General features: G+C 39.3%; 1 long non-coding RNA gene across 1 annotated transcript in view; it reads right to left on the bottom strand.

Moving 5' to 3' along the window:
- The window catches only part of LOC105507058, a 38626-nt gene that overhangs the window by 7658 nt on the left and 9456 nt on the right, over positions 1-21512 (bottom strand). The gene's annotated exons all lie outside the window — the stretch shown is intronic.

Genomic DNA, 21512 nt, shown 5'->3' with positions numbered 1-21512 from the left:
AATATTGTAGGCAATCAAAAGAAAGGAAATCAAGATGACCTATAGTGTCATAATCTTGCTATCTCTCCTTAGAATTTTTTTTCTGTATACTTACTGTATTTCCACAGGGCTGAAATCATGCTCTTCCTGGCATGCAAGCCTTTGTTTTACTCCATTCCAGCCACACTGGCCCCCTTGAAATTCTCCCAACACTCCAGGCATGTTTCCACCTCATGACCTTTGCATTTTCAGTTTTTCCCTCATGGAATGTTCTTCCTCCGGACCCTCCAATGACCAACATTCACACCTGTGTCAGGTCACTGTTCAAATGCTCTTTCCTCCAAGAAAGCTTGCTGACCAGATGAGCAAAAACAATTGTTTCTCTTTGCCATTCTTCGATTACTTGTTCTGCTTTATTTTCCTTCAATGCACACATGAGCTGATAGCATATTTTATAGTCATTTGCTTGTTGTCAGTGTTTCCACTGCAGTTTAAGCTCCACACAGGCAGATGCTTTGCTTGTTCATCAAATCCCTACAACCTAAAACATTGCCTGCCTGGCCATAGCCAGTGCTCAATAAATATTTATTAAATAAGTGAATACATTTTGTTTTGTGAATTGATTTTTTTCCCTTTAACAATATTGTACAGAACCTTCAGGATCACTAAATATTCTTCAGTGAACTTTTAAAAAGACTATATCACATCTTATACTATGGTTGTATTATAACGAATCTAATCAATTTCCAATGGTTGAACAGTTAGGTTAAGTAGTCCTCCATCTTTTTTTTTTTTTAAGAGGGAGAGGAACTTGCTATTTTGCCCAATATGGAGTGCAGCAATGTGATCACAGTTCACTGCAGCCTCAAACTCCAGGCTTAAGTGATCCTCCCACCTCAGCCTCCAGAGTTGCTGGGACTACAGTGGATGCCAACATGCTTACCTCCTCACCCCACCATCTTTTATTCTCCCATTTCTAAACATATGTAGTACCTTGAAAGTATTTACATGATTTGTCCGTACAGGGCAAACCTTGACCTTGAAGACTTAGTTGAAAGTTTAACTGGAGGAACAGTCATTGGTAAACCCTTGACCCAGAAGGAATTTGAATTCCTTTGATAGAGAAGGTAGAGATGAGCGCGCATCCCCAACTGGGAGAACTGGCCACATTATTTTCAGTGATCAGTGATGTGATAGTCACCTCACATGTGATTTCACGCAAGTACTCAAGCCTTGCGTAAAAGAAGAAAGTATGTAGAGATATGTAGGTGTCGTGGACTAAATTGTGCCCTCCTATTCATATGTTGAAGCCCTAACTCCCAGGACCTCAGAGTGTGACTGCATTTGGAGATAAGGTCTTTAAAGAGGTGATTAAATTATAAGAAGGGTATGACCCTGATCTAATCTGACTGATGTCTTTAAAGAAGACGACATTTGGACACAGAGAGAAATACCAGGGATGCACAGGCACAGCGGAAAGACCATGTGAAGACACAGGCAGAAGACAGCCATCTCTAAGCCAAGGAAAGGGGCCTCAGGAGACGCCATCCCTGTCAACATCTTGATCTTGTATTCCCAGATTCCAGAACTACAAGAAAATAAATTTCTGTTGTTTAAGTCACCTGGTCTGTGGTATTTTATTATGGCAGTCAGAGTAAACTACTACAATAGGTAAGTGCAATGATGTTAAGATGTCTCCGAGTCAAGCACAGTGGCTCATGCCTATAATCTCAGCACTTTGGGAGGTCGAGGTGGGTGGATCACCTGAGGTCAGGAGTTCCAGACTAGTCTGGCCAACATGGCAGAACCCTGTCTCTACTAAAAATACAAAAATTAGCCAGGCATGCTGGATGGTGCCAGTAATCCCAACTACTCAGGAGGCTGAAGCAGAATTGCTTGAACCAGGAGGTAGCGGTTACAGTGAGCCGACATCATGCCCTTGTACTCCAGCCTGGGTGACAAGAGCGAAACTCTGTCTCAAAAAAAAAAAAAAAAAAGATGTCTCTGAAAGGGGATTTGGTGCTTGGTAAGTATATATTTTATTGCATCTCGAAGGTCACAATTTTCTACACTAACATTTCTAAAATTAAAATGAAAGTTGTTAGGTGCATAAAAATCAATAGTTGAACACTTACTTAATGTGTAACTTTTCTGGAGCTCTTGGAGGTAAAAAATTAAGCAACAAAAGTGAATGTATAGTTCTCAAGGAATCAATGTAGATTTCAAATTACTGGTAATTTCTGTGCCCCTCCAGGGGATATTTTATTTCCACTCTAGTTTGTCCACCTTTTTAACTGTTAATTAATTAATTTGACTAATATATAGTAAGCACTTACTATGCAACCATTCCTGTGGATACAGCAGTGTGTAAGATAGGTGCTTCCCAACCATCATGGAATTTAAACTTACTGTGAGAGTTTAAATGACAGGCAATTGGCCGGGCGCGGTGGCTCAAGCCTGTAATCCCAGCACTTTGGGAGGCCGAGACGGGTGGATCACGAGGTCAGGAGATCGAGACCATCCTGGTCTACACGGTGAAACCCCGTCTCTACTAAAAAATACAAAAAACTAGCCGGGCGAGATGGCGGGCGCCTGTAGTCCCAGCTACTCGGGAGGCTGAGGCAGGAGAATGGCGTAAACCCGGGAGGCGGAGCTTGCAGTGAGCCGAGATCGCGCCACTGCACTCCAGCCTGGGTGACAGAGCGAGACTCCGTCAAAAAAAAAAAAAAAAAGACAGGCAATTGCAATAGGGCACCTTTAACTGGCAGAAGAAGCTTCATTTCCTAAGTCAGGGGTTGGTAAACTTTCTGTAAAGGGCCAGAAAAGAAATACTTACAGCTTTGTGGGCCATGCAGTCTCTATCTCAACTACTCAACTTTGCTGTTGTAGACTGAAAGCAGCCATAGACAGTAGGTAAACAATGAGCATAGCTGTGTTCCAATAAAACTTTATTTACAAAAACAGGATGTAGGCCAGATTTGACTCAGGGGCCATAGTGTGCTGACACCTAAATTCTACACTCGAGGATTGCATCACAATTTTTTTTTTCCTCAGGCCAATAAAAGACATCTCTGGAAAAATAGCCTGTCAAGTGAGATGCATCCAATAAAGCATGGATAGATTCTTGGGCTCTGTAGCTTATGCAAGAGAACAGATGATTCTTGCAAGATCTGTCTGAGACCTCTAACGACACAAAACATGAAATTGCATATCCAGATGGTTCTACCAGAAATAAGAGGTGTGGTCACCTGAGCTTATGACACCAGTCCCACCCTTCTCTAACTCTTCAGAACAGTGAACACCATCCTTTCAGATGATTCAAGGCAGCAATGCTGGGGGGTGATTGTGCCTAAAGTTTGGGGCTGGGCTGGCAGCCTCTAAGCATTGCTGCCCTCCATTAGGGCTTATCCGTGCTTCTTATCCAAGTTTCCAGTGCCTTTGCTCTCAGAACAGTACTTCTTACAAACCATGATTTGTGGCCTACACTACATGTACCACACCCTGAAGTAAAACTTCCAGACCACATGAAAACATGGGTGTGCACAATTTCCAAAAATTTCTATGTAGAGTTGATCTACCTGGATATAGAAGTGGTATAAAGTCTTCAGTCTTCCAATTATAGGCTCTCTGAAGCCCTCACTTAAGAAAGCACAACTAAGGTCCCAAATCATTGGGAACCGCATCATAATTATGACTGAACTTTTGAACATCATTCCACACAAAACAGTTGCTCAACAACAAGCAGGGACAAGGTGTGAGGCACAGAGGACAAATGACTTTTCATCACTGAGGAGCTTATTCATGCATTCAACAAACATTCATTCTCTGCTTGCTATGAGCCAGGTACTGTTCTAGGTGCTGGGTAAGACAAAAATCACTGCCCCGTGGAGATTACAGTCTGCATCCAGAAAGGCTTCCTGGTAGAGGAGACAATTGAACTGGGAGGGGTTTTATATTGTACAACTCCAGTGGGGTGCTCTTCACATCACAGTCTATTTCAATAGCATTCCCTGGTCTACAGGCATACCATTCTGAATGCAGTCAATCTCGTCTGAATAGCATTCCCCGGAATTGTGAGATGTACAACCCATGTGGTCTTATGTAGTCACCATGACTGGAGTCTTGAAAAAGGATAAGGATTTTAGTAGGTCCAGAAACGAAGGAAGTCAGTCCAAGGAGAGGGAAATAATATGTGCCAAGGTATTAATAATCATTTATTTAGTGCCTACTATTACATGACTCTGGCCCCAGGGCTACTAAAAGGTAAACTCCTAGGACTTGCATTATAATACCACATCACTCCTTCAGTCATAGAATTTTAAAAATTGTTATTAGGCATCCACTGTGTTCTGGGCCCTGCTATAAAACACAGGGATGTAGCGGTGAAGAAATCAGAAGTGGTCCCTAACTGCATAGAATTCACAATCCAATGGGAAAGACATCTTCGCTAATTACAAGATAATGAGCAATTCAAAAGTAAAGGCTGGGCACTTACGAGACTTGTAATTGGGTAGTTAAGAGACTTCTCTGTTGGATGAGGGTGGAAAGAAGGGAATAAAAGCTTGAGAGAGGGGAATAGATTTGGATTATCTAAGAAATTAAAAGTTCACAGCAGCAGCAAACCAGGAGCACCCTTGAGGAAGGTGGGCAGTTCAACTAGCAGAGATTTAACACACCATCTTCTTGCTAATCCTGAATATTAGGTCTCCCCAAGAATGAAGGGGAGGGAAGGATGACCTCAGTGTGCATTCTGTGGATACATGACCTTGTTTCTTTAAATGACAGTGTAGGCATCAGTATAAACTTGTTGAATACTAGGGGAACAGATTTAGGAAGAGCAGCGGCCCATGACTCCACACCCAAATATTTCTGAGAGTTTGGCTTTTCTTCCCTTGGAAATGCTGAAGCAGAGGAATCCCAGAAACAATCTCTATAAGGACGGGAAACTTGGGAACTCGAGAGAGAATAGGATGTGCTAATGCGGAAATTATGGACTGGGGCTAATTTTTGAGGTCAGACTTCTCTGAAGATGTCTGACATATGATCCAGAAGCCAGCAGGATGCACCGCGTTTTATTTATCTGGGCAAATTAACCTCAAAGTACAGCAGCCCTAAGGAGATTTGGAAAAGATCTACAGTAAACACAGACACAGCAATGGCAGGTTGGGTTAAGAAGGAAAAGTCTCAATACTTTAGAAGAGTAGTTCTCAAACTACGGTATTAGAATTGAATTGCATTTTTTACAAATGCAATTTTTTACAAATTCCCAGATGATGCTTATACTGTGGAACCACCTGTTTATAACCACCACTTCTGCATATATTTTGAGGCCTTCCAGAATCTGGCCCAAAACCTCCTGTTCACACTTCTTTGCCACATTTATGTTTCTCATCACGCACTTGATCATCCCAGAAAACTGAGATTCTTTTCACATGTCCAGAACATGCCATAAATGAGGCCTTCTCTATGTATTTGTTTATTCTGTTTTCTCCATCCTTAATCCCTCACTCTGCCTCATGAAACCCTTAAGACCAGCTCAAATACTGCCTTCTCCAACCAGCTTTGTCTAAACAATTAACTCAGAATTGCATTTTTAAGTTCAACTAGTGTTCAGTGCACTAATGTTTTGTGCAGATTATTATCTCCCTAAAGATAGGCACCTTGTTATTTAGGCATTTATTCAGCAAATACACATGAGGTACCATTGGGTTTATGTGCCTGGGCCCAGCTGGGAGCTGAAGTTATAATGGAGAAAGATACAATATCTAGACTTTCCAGCAGCATATTTCATGGGAGAAAGAGAAGGAAACTGGTAACTGCAACATAGGGTGATGAGGACTAAAAGCTGGTTACAGGAGCACTTGAGAAAGTCACCCACAGTACTGACTAATTCAGGAAAGACTTTCCGGAAGAAATTATTGCTTTCTGACATGCCCAAGATAAGTGGGATTTATTGACAAAAGCATAGGAAGAACAAAGTAGGGTAAGAGAAAGGGTGACCCAGGCCAGAGATGAGAGGGAAGTTATGACTGAAGAGTCAAATCCAAGAGAGAAAGGATGAGAGATGAAGCTGGGGGGAAAAGCTAGGATTAGTTCATGTGATCCCTAGATCCATACATGTCAGCCTTGGTCCAAGCAGGAGACAAAAACCACATGGTATGTTAAACAGGGAAAATGAGAGGCAGTAAATTGATACCTGACATACCATGTCAGAAAATTTAAACTTCATCTATAAGGATTTTCAACAGGGGAGTGACAAGAACAATTACAATTAGTATTAAATAGATGCTCAATAAATCTGACCAGAACTGTCACTTTCTCTTCTCAATACATGCCCAAGAAGGAAAAATAGCTCTTCCCACAAATTTTCTATGGAGTCCACCACACTCTAACACCACCATAACCATCCAGTACTGAGCTTTAGAGCATATCTTCTGCCTAAAGCCATATATCAGATTCAGGATTTTCCAAGAGCAACTGAGAGTTCCTCAAGCCAAGCCTCAAGAAAATTTGTCCAAAATTCCCAATTGCAATGAAACCCCAAATCTAAAAAAGGCAATTTGTGCAGTGCCCATTATGGTTTTATTATGGAAGCTTTTGCACAGTTGTGGTTAGAGTCCTCCCAGTGCTTATGAAGTGATGAGTCACAGCAAATGAATAAAAGTGTGCATTATTCCACGAGGCTGACCATACAACATATTTAATATGTGATATTTAAGATCCTTCATAGTAAACATATACTAAATTTAGAGATACGTGTATGTGTTTGTATATAGAAGCTTTGTGGACTAGTGAATAACTCTCTCTGTGTATGTTTTAAAGGCTTAACAGAGAGCCAAAATTAACTCTGTCTGCTCCTTTATAATACTTGCTTTGCTATAATAAGAATCAAGTGGTAAGAAAATGGGATCAGAGACTTCAGCAGATAGTTCAGTTCTCTTATCTGGTTGAGAAAAGAAGTAGAGGGTTGAGAGTAGAGGGGAAAAATCATGAAATGCTTATCATTAGACCAATTAAAATTTCTTGTCAGGCCTCGGATTGTTTCTTCTGACAAAACTCCCTTTTACACTTTTGATTCCACCCTCCTAGTGTTCTTCTCATACTCCTTATCCTGCACTTACTTCCTAAATGAGGCATGTCCTAAGGTTCCAGCGCCAGTCTTATCATTCAATACCCTCCCTTCTGTGTGCTGAAAAATATGCCTAAGGCTTCCACTATCAACTATGAATTCCTCACTTTTGAACTCCAGTCCCACCTTTCAACTGCCTATTTACGGTACACTGAATTATTCCTTCCAATTCTTTAAATCTCTCAGTAAAAGAATCACACAACCATATCCTGTGCCAGGAATTCAGCAAGATCTCTCACTAGAGTGGGTGAAGTTCATTTCCCCCACCACTTTGATGTTGAGCTTTGCCATGTGACTTGTTTTGGCCAATGGAATGTTCATGGTCATGAAACAAGGAGAAGTTTTATATGTCCTTGCAAGATGTGGCTTGGCCTCATGTGCTTCTGCCATCAGCAAGGGAAGAATATACCCCGTGAGCTGCTGATCCCAGAATGAGACACCTGGAGCAGACTCTAACCTCACCTGCAGCCTGGAGCCAACCAGCTAAATTCAACCATGACCAGACAATGTCCACTAAACTTCAGCTGACCCATAAACCTATACATGAGAGAAATAAATGTTTGTCATTATATGTCATGATATTTTGGTATTGTCTATGCTGCAGCATTATTAGAGTAGCAATAGCTGACTAACACTTATTGAATTCCTCAATCTGGAACTAATGTAAGTATTTCAAATTCAACACTGAATACATCTCCTTTCCTCCAATCCTAATGCTTCTTTGCTTTTCTCTACATTTCATTCCTTTCATACTCTGTTTCTTCCTTTATTCACTAATCTATACAATGGTTATTAAGCTGTAGATCATGGTGAAGGAGAATAAAAGAAAAGAAGTTTACTATTGAGACCAGACTTTAACCCTACAAACAAGAAATCAAAGCAGCAGCCAAGTTTTCATTTTAACTCTTCTTCACTTCTTATATGCAGGCCTTCATATGCTTATCAATTATACTTCTAACAAAGGAAAAAAATCTATTGTTTCTTTTTCTAGGGATGCCGGATTCTAGCAATTGGAGAAGTTTTTGTTTTCATTCTCAGTGTTATGGCTTTTACATTCTGAAAGCAGTATTAAGGATTCAGTAGAGATATACAATCTTGGAGATAGATGCCAGAAAAGAGTAGTTAAATTATATTGCCTAAAAATAAGGGAGAGACGAAAGGGCCCTAGGGTAGATCTGGGCATTAACAGAATATGAGTTTTGGGAAAAGGAGGGCAGTTGGAGAGTGAAGGAGAGGAGAAGCAGCAACTACTTGGAAGGTGAGAAGAATCAGGAAATAGATGTTGCACAGATAACTTTCTAATAAAGTGCTGAGTGCTTGCTACACACTGGAAACTCCCACCTCTATTATTTCTACAAAATCTCCAGAAAACCCTACATTTCTTATTAATGCAGTGTGAAGTGGGTTTTCTTTTCAGAGAATAAAAATAAGAAGCTACTGTTAAAATTCGTATGGTACAAAATGGGTAAGTTGTTCTGTGTGCCAAAGCAAAGTACAACCGAAAAAAGAGTTACATACTTCCTATGTAGATCCCAATATTGAGCCATTCTTTTGACACTCATTTTTGGTAATGCAATCATTTTAAGTTTCCTGAAGTTCTTTAATATGGCATGCCTTTCAGGTCACTTTGTCTTTATAATTTATGCCTAGAATGACTTTCCTCCCTTTCTTTGTTTTATCTGTCCAATGTATACTCATCCTAAAATCATACTAATTCCCTAAGCCTCAGTTCAAAAGACAAGCTTCCAAAAATGTTGACATCCCCTGCCAAGGTAACGGAAATTTAGAACCAATGCAGACAAATAGTTTTTGTTACATTGTTTCTAAATTGATAAATCCGAACTTCTAATTCCAACTGAGATGGTGCTAGGATATTTGCAAGAAGGAAGAGGAGGAAGATGAAGGAAATCGAGTCATAATTTGTAACATACACAAATATTTCATATGAGAAAATTTTTGTGACCTTGGATTAGGCAAAGATGTCTTAGATATGATACCAGTAGCTTAATCCATAAAAGAAGAATTAATAAATTGAACTTTTAAGTAGAACTTCTTTTTAAGAAAAACACTGTAAAAAGAACAAAAAGACAAGGCACAGACTGAAAGAAAGTATTTGCTAACCACATATCTGGTAACAAACTTAGCTCAAGAATCTAGAAAACATTCTTAAAATTCAGTAAGAAAACAAATAACCCGGCCGGGCGCGGTGGCTCAAGCCTGTAATCCCAGCATTTTGGGAGGCCGAGGCGGGCGGATCACGAAGTCAGGAAATCGAGACCATCCTGGCTAACATGGTGAAACCCCGTCTCTACTAAAAATACAAAAAAAGAAATTAGCCGGGCGTGGTGGCGGTCGCCTGTAGTCCCAGCTACTCCGGAGGCTGAGGCGGGAGAATGGCGTGAACCTGGGAAGCGGAGCTCACAGTGAGCCGAGATCGCACCACTGGGGGCGACAGAGTGAGACTCTGGCTCAAAAAAAAAAAAAAAAAAGAAAACAAATAACCCACTAAGGATAGACAAAAGATTTGAACTGATATTTTATAAAAGAAGAGATACAGATGGTAAATAAGCATATGAAAAGATGATTAAGATTATTAGGAGGGAAATTCAAATTAAAACCACAGTGAGATACCATTATGCCCCAATTAGAATTAAAAAGATTGATATTAATATTAAAAAGATTATATTAAAAAGATTGATCATGAAAGAATACGAAAGAACTCTCATACACTGTTAGTGAGAGTGTAAAATCGTATAACCACTTTGGAAAACAGTCCACAGCAATTTGATTTACAATTGCCCCAAACTGGAAATAACTCAAATGTCCATCAGTAACTGGATATATACATTGTAATACAGTAGTCCCTCAGTATCTGTGGGGGATTGATTGCAGGACCTCCCTTGGATACTAAAATCTGCGGATGCTCAAGTCCCTTACATGAAATGGTCTAGTATTTGCACATAACCTACAGACATCCTCCCGTATACTTTAAGTCCTGTCTACTTACAATACTTAATATAAATGCTACCTAAATAGTTGTTTTATGGTATTTTTTATTTGCATTATTTCTTATTGCCGTATTGTGATTTTCTATTGTTCTTTTTCTCCTGAATATTTTTGATTCGCAGTTGGTTGAATCCAAGGATGCAGAAGCTGCCAATACCGAGGGGGCTGACTGTATATATATATAAAGGGACACTCCTTAACAATAAAAAAGGACACATAGAATACAAAATAGTTACATTGGAGAAAATCCAAACCAAAAAAGAGTACATACTATGATTCTATTTACATAAAAATCCAGAAAATGCAAAGTAATCTATAATGGCAGAAAGAAAATCAGTAGCTTTCTAGAGCTGAGAAACCAACTGGGGCTGGAGACAGAAATTATACATGAGCGATTCCACATGAGCAAACTTTTTGGGTTGATAGATACGTTCATTATCCTGATTGTAGCAATGGCTTCACAGGTATATTTCTATGCTTAAATGTATCAAATTATGTACTTTAAATATTTGCAGTTTATTATATGTCAGTTATGCCTCAATAACTGTTCAAAAGACATATGGTAGTTTTTTTTGTTTTTTGTTTTTGTTTTTTTTGAGACGGACTCCCACTCTGTTGCCCAGGCTGGAGTGCAGTGGCCGGATCTCAGCTCACTGCCAGCTCCGCCTCCCGGGGTCACGTCATTTTCCCGTCTTGGCCTTCCAAGTAGCTGGGACTACAGGCACCTGCCACCATGCCTGGCTAATTTTGTTTCTGTATTTTTAGCAGAGACGGAGTTTCACCGTGTTAGCCAGGATGGTCTCAATCTCCTGATCTCGTGATCTGCCTGCCTCAGCCTCCCAAAGTGCTGGGATTACAGCGAGAGCCACTGCGGCCACTGGACATATCTTAGTTTTTAAATGATGAGCTGTTAACATAACATTTCAGGCTTCATAACAGGTTTTGTCATATTAATGAGGGATTCATTTACAATTATTCTCCATTTGAGAATAATTCCCGCATTCAGTTGCTTTCTTTTGATTATATTATTTCATTTACAACATTAGATTGTTCTAAATACACTTTTTAAATCTAATGATGTGGAGAGTTACCCAGGCTATAATTTGGAGTGATTAAAAAGCGAGTTTCAGAGTAAAATGCATGGTATAATAGTTTCTTTTGTTAATAAAAAAAAGTAAAAAAAAGAGCAAAGCAAGAACATATGTGCAAGTATTTATACATGTTTAACATGTTTGAGCATAGAGGAAAGTGGTTGGGGATGGCAACAGGTACATAATAGTTTGGATATCTAGTTGTTAAACAAATCTTATCCAAAAGCTAGAAACTACACTTTTCAACTTGGGAGATGATGGTCAGTGAATTCCTAATAGACCCATTTGTTGCCTTCTGTTCTCAAAAGTATTTCTTCATGGCATGTTGGAGCATTTGAATGTGGTTTTAAAATACGGCCAATAATATAACATCAGTGATTATTTTCAACAAGCAAAGAAAATTAGCAAGCATTAGAAATGAATCAAATTCCCAGTAATGGAAGTGTTTGTTCCACTTTGGTTTTCTTAAGTAATCCTAATATCTTATCTAATTCTTGACATTTATAGTCATAGCATTTTGAAACTGGAGTATGTATATTGAGACAGTCTGCTGGAGCAAACCACTTAAAGTGAATTTTTTAAAAGGTATTATAGTGTCATAGAAAAATGTGGTTTTTTCCCTCATCCTTCATTTGAAAAGAAGAAAACTGCAAGAACACATTCTCCCTCAAAAGCTAGCATACTCTAGTGCCAGAAAGCAAAATGTTATTTATTACTCACTGCTTAGTTCATAACAAAGAGCTAGAAAAGACATATACTCATTAGATGGAGTTGTGTGGACTTCTGATTTTCACCAGTTCTTTCAACCCTGAATCGAGAGCAAGAGGCAGAGTCGGGGCCACCTTGTTGTACAACTTTGAGTGGTCAGACAGACGTTGGATTTCCCTGGAGCACAAAGCCAATGGTGTTCCTTGGAGTTGTGTCTGCCAGTTCTCTTTGGATCAAGCAGTGTGTGACCTGGCATTCAGTGCAGCTCTTTTATTTGTGTAGATATGCTTCACTACTGAGTCTAGCCACCTCTTGCAGCCAGCGCATGAATCACAGAATAACTGTTAACTGCATGGGAATGCCCTCTCCTGTGGCAGGGGCTTAAGTAATTAAATGGAACAAGATGCTGTCTTGCACTTTCCCCTCATACGTGTCCTGCATAAAGGCTAGGAACTGGTTCACACTCTGCATATCAATAGATTCATCTAACAATGAAGCCATAGCAACTTCTTTCCCTTGTGCACTACCAATAATAAGTCCAAAAGTGTCACTGAATAAAGGAGTCTTGCCAAAGGCCCCTGATTTCTCTCAGGGCATAGTATTTTTCATGAACTTGAGGGCATAGTATCTTTTATTGTAATCATCTTAACCACAGTATGGCTAAATATGAATTTGGATGATACTTCAAGAACTTTTGTCTCTTCACTGACTTAACTGATTTGCCAATTTTGTATCAAAATGCATTATTCTGATCTTGTTTTAGAGAAATTCAAGCACTAAACAATCATATCATCAAGCTTTGTTTAAAAATTAACTGAAAATGCTGTTGGGTTTATGTTTCTATTCTAAAAAATTCAAAACACATAATAGCCTAGGTGTTGACAAGTAATATAACCGACCTTCAGATATTCATTCATTCATTCATTCATTTTTCAAGTCAGGATTACTTGGGTGTAATTCGCTTATAGTAAAATGTACCCTCAGAAATCCATTCTGATTATTCCTATGCAGACATTTGTGGAGCGGGGGGAGCTGTCAGAAACTTGTCACATTAGCACTTATATTCACTTGTTCCAAGACATACATATCCACATTTACATTCAAATTCTATTTCCCGTTCATGTATAGGACATTATTTTGAGCTATAATAACTATGTACCTATCGTCATCATTAACATTATGTTCAGCCAATCACTTTTGAGACACTTATCTATTTATGAGAATTGTAAAGACACACAATAATGATGGGAAACGAGAACACAGCAAATTCTCATTTCAGCAAATACACAAACGAGGTAAAAACACACTAGTCAGTTAAGTGAATATTAGCAAGACAACTTGTAAAAATATAATGGAATCTCTGTGACAACCACAATTATTTTACATTTTGAATTTGCAAATAAATATGAATAAGTTTAAGTCATCAGTTTTTCCTTGGAAACTATCAAGCCATTTCTGACTGCCAACAAGGCAGCACTCCAAGACACACAGCCCTTAAATGTCTCTCATGATGTTGAATGAATGAAGGAACTGAATTGAATGATTTGCAGAAACAAATTGCCAGATTAATTTATGCCACAGTCCAGATGAATAATCTCTCTCTCCTAAAGGCCAAGAATGTCCTACCCAGACAGAGGAGATCATTCCAAATTGACAGAAGAGCCACATGTACCAGTAGAGAGCTACCAGCAGGCTTACAAATACGGGACACGAGAAACTCTTTAATTTGAGATTACCACTTAGGCAAGTTTTAAGAAATTTTTCCTTTTACTGTAACAAACAGCAAAAAGAATGGCAGGAATTTACACAACCTCTTAAATGACTGATCACAGTCCCTATGAGTTCTCCATGTCAGGCCACAAAAGCTCTTTGGGCTTTTTGAGCAACGATGCAGGGTCCTTTTAAATGTATGGACATCCATGCATGGATTATCAGGTTTCCTCTTTGTCTCTGGATTTCTTTTTCTTTTAATCTGATTACAAGTTGCAAAGCATTGACTTAACACTTTTTTATTAGCAACACTCACTGCCTGGGATTATTTTGGAAAGACAATGGCAAATATAGATATTTATACCTTATTTCACAATCTAGTGCATTCTATCTGACTTGAGATTTCAATATCCCCACGCTGCGAGATTCAACATCAAGACAAGTGAGATTATTTTTTGTTTTATCACCAAAAGCCAGTTTCCTCTGGTTACACCTGAAGCAGCTTCCTAAGTCTCAGCCTTAACTTTAGAAGATGCATATTGGCATCAGCTGTAATGATTTTAACTACAAATCGTGCAAGCTAGATTCACCATAGCTGAAACAAATGGGGGTTTGTTTACCGGACGTAACAAGACATCAACATATAAAGTGTGACTGGGGCGCACTATGCTGGGGCTGACTGTCCTGTGATTGTCTTAGCCTCATTGTTACAAAATGACTTCTGCATCCCCTGACAGACAAATATCACATCCAAGAATGAATGAAGGCAGATGGGAAATAGGGGAATGCCAGCTACCTTGTTCCCTTTTTCGAGAAATCAGGAGCTTTTCCAAGTCTTCACTCACAGCCTCTCTCTGCTGACTTCCACTTCTAACTCTTTGCCCCAAACTGTGTCACATGGCCAGTTTGTTGTGCAGACGATGTTGGGAAATAAAGTGGGTAGCTTTCTAGTTTCATAGATTAGGAAAGTCAGGGAGAAGGGACCTGGCAGAGATGCTTAAAGAGGCAAACTGCAATGTCTACCATCAATATGCTATTCTAAGAAAACGAACAGGAACGGAAAAGGAAAGGAAAAAAGGGGAAAATGGGCTACAGATGGGATAAAGTTTAGTTCAAAATCTGCTACTTCCTACCTATGTGATCCTGGAACTTTGAAAAAGTTATTTATGTGTCTATGCCTCAGTTTTCTCATCTGTGAAAGGGGGATAATACAAATAACTACCCTACAGAGAACTGTGAATATAAAATGTGATTCATGCAAAGAGCAAAGCCCAACACCTGGCATATAATCACTCAAGTCTATTACCACTACCCTATGACTATTACTGTTACTAATAATAACTCTACTGCTACTGATAATCACCATTATTATTACTATATGTGAAAATATTTCCACTTCCATAAGGCATTCTATAAATAATAACATTTATAAAATTTTATAAATTCCTTTCCTTCTCTCTCTTCCCTTCTGGCCATTTGGCAACAGGATATTACTATAGCAAACATTTAAAGAATTATTTATAGCCTTGGGATTTCATTCATTCATGAAATCAATAATATTTATTGAATGCCTGCTATGTTACAAGCACTCTGCTGAATACTGATGATAAGGTGGTGAACAAAAATAGGCAAAGTTTCTGTCCACATGACATGTACAATCTGACTAGACAGATGTTAAACAAACAGTCACAAACATGAAAGTGTAATTCAAACCTCGGTCAATTATAAAAACTGGGGTTTGCCCCTTTTAAGAACATTAAAGGTTTTTAAAAGTCCAGAAGTTGAGTGATTTTCAGACATCTGTAAAAGTCATTCTGAAACTCTGAAACAATTTGAAACTCTTTGCCTGCTTTTGCATTAAGGTCATTTTGAAAATTAATTTCTGTACCTTGCTAGGAATGTATTTCTTTGTATGAGAACTATAGTTCCTGCAACTGAAAATTAATGTAAGATGTTGGCTGCCCTGGAATGGAACAATCGACCGTATGAAATCATTTTGTGGTTTGATACTTCATTATTGGCCAGTGAAGTCTCCACCCCCTCCCCATCCCCCGACCTCATGCCACTGCAAATAGCAATTAGTTGAAGTAGAAAAGATTATAGCCAGGTGCACTGTTTGAAGTGGGATTTTTTTTCTCTTTCACTTGTGGGAGTGAGAGTGTTGAGGGCGAGGGTGAGGGGGGTGTCAAGGAGGAGAAACTCCTTTTGTTAAGTATTTGCAGTCTATGAGCATCCTGGTAATTCAACAAGCATCTGTGGAATCTTAGGGCTTTGGGACTCTTTGTATTTAACCATCAAGCTCTAACCTCAAGGATGTTTGCTGTGAGTAGAAACAGGAGATGTGAGGCTATTCACTGATGTGCAAAATGACATGATCCTCTTAAGAGCTAGAGTGAGTTTCACTAGATGAAAGGGAACGACACGGCTAAGCTAAATATCTTATAAAGGAATCCAAGAGATATTTATTAGAAATTGAATTATCTCTTTACAAATGCATAAGATGTGGCAGATGAAGTCCAGATAAAGTAAGTTTTCATCATGGCCCTTTCACAACCCCAACAAACAGGTGAAAAATTACCTGTAATCTTATCCTTTCTGATTATTTTAGAGTTCTTTAAAATTCTTGGTATAAATATTTTATGTAAGTTTTGATAATTAGAATTGAATTAAAAGAAATATATTGAGAGAGTGATATTAGAGAGGTTCTCCTGAGTTCTAAAATTCTTCCAGTGTATTACTGTCTACATTGGTCTCCAAAACTCCCCAGACAGGACAGAGCAACTTCAGGTATTGGATCCTGCGTACACAATGAAATGTGGTCAGCATCCCTAGACTGGCCCAGTCTTCTTATTCATTAAATAACAGAAACATCAGTCATTCTGTCTTGCTCTCAGAGCATCATGAAGATGAAGTAGGACAAAGGAAGCATCAGTGTCTCTCTAAAACAAACTCCAACTATACAGAGAATAATAGAACATGCCCTTTGGTTGAGCCACATTTTATTTTACCTCATTCTTTGGGCCAAAAACTTTAAAAACAAAGTCCTTCTGGCTTCCTGTCCAACCATAAATTCTGATCACATGAAAAAGAAGATAAAAAGAAGAGGGATCTAAAGATATGTATAGGAAAGTATAAAGTCAACAATTCCATATAGGTGGAGATGCATAAATCATTCAAAACAGAGGACCATTCTCATATAATAACAGGATCTAGAGTCAAGCAGTCATGGTTCAAACTCAACTCTGCTATCTCAATTTCTTCAACTGAGAAGTGGGGACAATAACCCCTAACTCACAGGGGTATGGTAAAGGTTAACTGAAATATTCTCTGTAAAACACCTAAGCTCATTAGGAATAAGTGTAGCTGCCTGGTATAGAAAATCCAAAATAATAACAGCTTAACTGCACAAGGCTTCATTTCCACATGCAAAGACATCTGGAGGCTGGGATCAATGACTCATGCCTGTAATCCCAGTGCTTTGGGAGGCCAAGGCAGGAGGATTGCTTGAGGTCAGGAGTTCAAGACCAACCTGGGCAACATGGTGAGACCCCATCTCTAAAAACATTTTTTTTTTTATTAAGCTCAGTGTGGTGGCACGCACCTGCAGTCCCAGCTACTTGGGAGGCTGGGGTGGGAGGATCTCTTCAGTCCAGGAGTTTGAGGTTACAGTGAGCCATGATCACCCCACTGCATGCCAGCCTGGGTGACAAAGCAACATACTGTCTCAAAAAAAATTTTTTTTTAATGTTTGGAGATGGCAGATTGCTGCTAAGATATTGGTTCCATGACATCACAGGGATCCCAGAATTTGTTCTTTTGGCTCTGGCATCTTAGAGACAGACTGCTCCTTCTAGGTAATCTCATGGTCCAAAACGGCTCAGTGCAAGTACCAGTGCGACTGACCAAATGCTTATGTCCCCCCCACAAATTCATACGTTACAACATATGAATGTTGAACCATTAACCCCAAGGTGATGGTATTAGGAGGGGGTGCCTTTGAGAGGTGATTAGGTCATGAGGATGGTGGCCTCATAAATAGGATTAGTGCCCTTACAAGAGGTTCCTGAGAGCTCCCTTGCCCCTTCCATCATGTGAAGACACATGGAGAAGCCACTGTCTGTGAACCAGGAAATAGGACCCCACCAGACACCAAATCTGCCAGCACCTTCATCTTGGGCTTCCCACCCTCTAGACTGTGAGAAATAAATTTATTATTTATAAGCCACTGAGTTTATAGCATCTTGTTATAGCAGCCCAAATGGACTAAGACAATTGAGAATGGGGAAAAGAGCTTTCCTAGAATGTCTGTCTACCTTTTAGGGAGCCCTCTGGAAGTCCTTCTCAACATCTTTGTTCCAGCTCACTGGCTGGAACTTGGTCACAAGGCCATAGCCAACTCAAAGGAGCATGTAGACATATGCATCATTACTGTTAATGAAATGGAGAGTCTGTTAGTAAGGAATAACTGGTGGTTTCTGCCACAGGAGGTGGTGTAAAGCCAGTTGCCTAAGATTAGTTGCTGCTGCTATTGTGTTTAGAGATATGCCAATTAAAAATGTATCTTTAAAATGGACTCCTATTATTCTATATGACCAACAAAATAATTCAGACACCCAGATGTCAGAGTATGTACGTACCTCCAAATGAGTACTCCCTCATTTGGCTAAAGTTGTTACCAAGAGAGTTTAGATTAACTATTTTGAGTTTGCTTTTTTTTTAAAAAAAAAAAAAAAAAAAAAGGAAAAACATTGTTTTAATCCTTTAGAGCTAGCCTTCTATTCTACCTGACCAATAAAATAATTCAGACACCCAGATGTCAGAGTATGTACGTACCTCCAAATGAGTACTCCCTGGCTAAAGTTGTTACCAAGAGAGTTTAGATTAACTATTTTGAGTTTGCTTTTTTTTAAAAAAAAAAAAAAAAAAGGAAAAACATTGTTTTAATCCTTTAGAGCTAGCCATTATTCAGTTATTAAGCATATATATTGATTTAGCACTTAGGCCCTATGCTAAGTGCTAGAGGCTATGAAAAGATCAATTCCAATTCTCTAAGAGATCACAGATACGTGGTGAGAGCAGCTGATAGAATATTACAATCTGGTAGGGACAGAGGTAAACATTGGAGGCCCAGGAGTGCACAGGATAAACAATCTGGCCTTGGCGGTCTGAGGATGAATTCTAGGGACACAGAGAGCTCAACTGATTCTGAAAGACAAGTTGTGAAAATAAAGGTGGGAGGGAGGAAGAGCCCTGAAGCCAGAAGAAGCCCAAAGGCCGAGATACCAGATAGAACCCCCATGTCTTAAAAGGAAACTTCGATACCGTGGTTCCACACAGCTTTAAGAACCCATAGCACAGCATCTTACATAACCTCTGTGAAGAAAATGTTCATCCTTTGTACACTGACGTGACTTTTTGAAACAGCCAAGTTGTGTGAACAAAGTGGACAATTGAGATGAGTGTTTCTTTTTTTTCTTTTTTTTTTTTTTTTTGAGACCTCACTCTGTTGCCCAGGCTGGAGTACAGTGGCGTGATCTCGGCTCACTGCAACCTCTGCCTCCTAGATTCAAAAGATTCTCCTGCTTCAGCCTCCCAAGTAGCTAGAATTACAGGCACATGTTACCATTCCTGGCTATATTTTGTATTTTTGTAATTTTTAGTAGTAATTATGTATTTTTAGTAGTAATTTTGTATTTTTGCAATTTTTGTATTTTTGTATTTTAGTAGTAATTTTGTATTTTTGTAATTTTAGGGTTTTGTCATGTTGGCCAGGCTAGTCTCAAACTCCTGACCTCAAGTGATTCACTTGCCTCAGCCTCCCAAAGTGTTGGGATTACAGGCATGAGCCATAGCACCTGGCCAGGGTATTTCTATTTTAAAGTAAAAATTAGGTTGGTGGCCAAAGTAGTGGGAATTCTTTCTGATGCAATGTCCAGCTGACTTTAAAAATAACCTCCTTCAAAAAGGGTAGAAAATTTGCAGCAATGATGGGCAGCATCATTACAGTCAGACCGTAAACTTCCAAGGCACCTCTTGAGACAGACAACACGTTAGAGTGTAAAAGTGCCACCCTATATAATGGCTACACTTATTTATGGTATACAGAGTCAACACAATGATCACTACAATTCAAACTCTTGGTATAAATTTAAATTCTGGACCCAATACAAAAAAATGTGCAATACAAAAAGAAATATCTTGCCTCTGCTCTCCCTTTTAAAACCTCTTTATATTTCTTTGAAGATTTTTTTTAAACTGTTCATTAATTTACATTTACTGGCCCTTTAAGAAAATCTGGGATTTGCTGAGATTCTTGAACCTCCCAGACTTCAGAATGTTCAGAAAGAGAGACTATTTTAATCTTCTCCTTCTGTTCTCACATCTAATAAGCCACTGTTTTTTTAATTAACTCGCTTGCCCCATAAATATTTCAAATGTAGCCTCTCTTCCTCATCCCCATGGCCATTGTCTCAGTCCCAGCCTTCATAATCCCCCACCTAACTCAGCATTTAATTTCCCAGCTGCTTTCACTGCTTCTCCTCTCCTCCTTTCCCTAATCCATTCCAAACAGTCACCAGAGTGATCTCTCCAAAAGGAAAATGGAATGATTTTCCTCCTTTCCTTAAAACTCCCCAAAGTTTCCCTTAACATCTGAAATCCTTCCATTTGAAGAGAACTTCCAAATGAGATCCCGCCTGCCTGCTCAGCCTCCTGCTCCTGTTCCCAATCTGCATTCGTGGTTCCACTAACAGGAGTTCCTTGGTACCTCTCTGGCACCCGAGGCCAGCATCTAATCTATTAGCAAATCATTTCCCATGGCCTTTAGAGTACACCCTCGCTGTATCCACTTCTCATCACCTCCACTGCTAATTCTCTCACCTAACACCATTATCTCTAGCATCTGTGAAGACCGCGGGCACCTCTTCACAGGTCTTTCTGCTGCCTCTTTTGCCCCCTACAGTCCAAGCTTCCCACTGCTATAAATAACATCATGACATTTTCCTGATTTCTCATTCTACTTAGAATGCAAAGTCTTTACCTGGGGCTACAGGGCCCCACAAACTCTCTCCCGTGGTTTTCTCTCCAGCCTTCTCTATCTCACTTCTCTACAGCCGGATTAGTATCTTTGATGTTCCAACACGACCAAGAGATCATCTTTTCACAACTTTGCATGTGCTGTTCCTTCTGCCAATAATGCTCTTCCTACCTCTCACACTAGACCATAAGTGTCAGGGCACTGTTTTAGGCTCATCCCTGTATCCCTAGTACATAGGACAATGGCTGGTAAAAGGTAGGCACTCAATAAATATTGAAGGGCTAATGAATGAGTCTATGTTTTGCCATTTTTTGTTTGATGCCTTTGTCCTAGGCAATACGGGAAGAGTAAAACATGGTGAGTTTGAATCCTTGTCTGTGTTTAACGGGGTTATCTTGGGCAAGTAATCTCTGATCCTCTGTTTTGATACTTGTAAAATGAAGCAGCCAATTTATAAAACACTCAGAATTCTTATGAGATTAAATAATGTTGTAGTTTTTTCCTCTAAGAAACCTGAGATGATGCAAAGACAGTCAAGAGATCCTTGTGGCAACATCCTGCAGTGTCCTGAACACAGAAATGTGACTTCTTCTTTGGGGTCAGATGGAAACTTCTGATTGTTAGAGCTACATAGCTGGTTTCAAAACTATGATTGGGATTTCTTAGTCTTTGAGAATTGCATTCTCATCTAGTGATGTAAAAATTCATTTTAAGTGAATTTTTTCTTCTGGTTCACCCTACTTTGAAACAAAAATAGATTATAAACAACAGATTGGTTTTTAAACACTACCTATTTTTAACATTCTTCCTCATGTCTTTATCTTACCTTTGCCTCATGCCTATTGCCCTGAAT

This window comes from Colobus angolensis, unplaced genomic scaffold (genome assembly GCF_000951035.1).
Source record: "Colobus angolensis palliatus isolate OR3802 unplaced genomic scaffold, Cang.pa_1.0 Scaffold10, whole genome shotgun sequence".
Classification (NCBI taxonomy): domain Eukaryota; kingdom Metazoa; phylum Chordata; class Mammalia; order Primates; family Cercopithecidae; genus Colobus; species Colobus angolensis.
The sequence above is the reverse complement of the archived record's forward strand: the minus strand, read 5'-3'. Positions and strand labels throughout refer to the sequence as shown.